The 1,154-nt window shown below is 37.9% G+C and overlaps 1 protein-coding gene across 1 annotated transcript in view; it reads left to right on the plus strand.

Moving 5' to 3' along the window:
- erfl1 (Ets2 repressor factor like 1) overlaps window positions 1-1,154 on the plus strand; it is a 40,973-nt gene that overhangs the window by 882 nt on the left and 38,937 nt on the right. The window lies entirely within an intron of this gene.

Here is a 1,154-nt window from a genome sequence, read left to right on the forward strand (position 1 = left end):
CTCTCTCTCTCTCTCTCTCTCTCTCTCTCTCTCTTCCTCTCTGGTCCATCTTTGTGTGTGTGTGTGTGTGTGTGTGAGAGATATTTGGGCTCGTTTGTATTTATTATTTGTGTCATGCTGCTTGTCCTCTATCCTCAGATGTGGGATGCAATTGCACGTGCTACTATTTTGGTTTATCTTTAATATTTAATTAGCCTAATTAATCAATCAATTGTTTTTAGTTTTTCGACTTATATTTGGAATCAATTTCCAGTTCACCCTCATGTCTTGAAGAGCCAGATTTGTTTAAAAGAATTTTAATTATAGCCCTCTGTACCATCATTTTCAGTTTACATTCCCAGTTCTACGCACATCCACATTTCTCTCACTCCCTAAAAACAACCAAGTATAGTTCCAACTCTTGGACCATGTGACCATCCGTCAATGTGTTTACCAAAGGAAAATATCGAAGTTTACTCTCACAAGAGTGAAGCCGATGATTTATATATGTGTTCTCAGACTCGCGTGTTTGTTTCAGATGTGGGCGCATCGATACAGCGCAGAGCCGAAAACATTTGGAATAGGCCATGCTAATCTTCATGTGGATCCGCTGGTCGCTCCTCAGATTTCTTTTCAGGTGTTTACCCCCCTGAACACTTTGATGCATATTTATGTGCGCCATTGGTGTTGGCTACCCCATTAATTATTTGCGCCAGTATATATCCAGATAAACAGTGTTTGTAAATCAATACACGCATGTAACTATTGCAGATTAAGAGATCGATCAATGGATCCTCCCTAACCCCTGTCGTCAATTATTCACATCCAACTTTACACAACACCAGCCGGCCAAAACAAAGTTTGCTGCGTGTGAGTCTTCTGACAGAAAAACACGATTTGCAAGTGAATAAAGCTTTAGGTTTATTTTACACTAACAGCAAATACATTTAACGAAACATAGAATAATAACAATAATACTGTTAATAATTGTTATATTTTTACCATCGACTCTGCAGGTATTTGTTTTAATTAAGTACATGGAATAAATAAAATAATACTTATTTATTTTGCACAGCTGTTCCGGAATCATTAGAAATAGTTTTGGCTTTTTGTAACTTTACAATCAGGCGTCACCTCTCTCTCTCTCTCTCTCTCTCTCTCTCTTTCTCTCTCTC

Source organism: Etheostoma spectabile, chromosome 6 (assembly GCF_008692095.1).
Source record: "Etheostoma spectabile isolate EspeVRDwgs_2016 chromosome 6, UIUC_Espe_1.0, whole genome shotgun sequence".
Classification (NCBI taxonomy): Eukaryota; Metazoa; Chordata; class Actinopteri; order Perciformes; family Percidae; genus Etheostoma; species Etheostoma spectabile.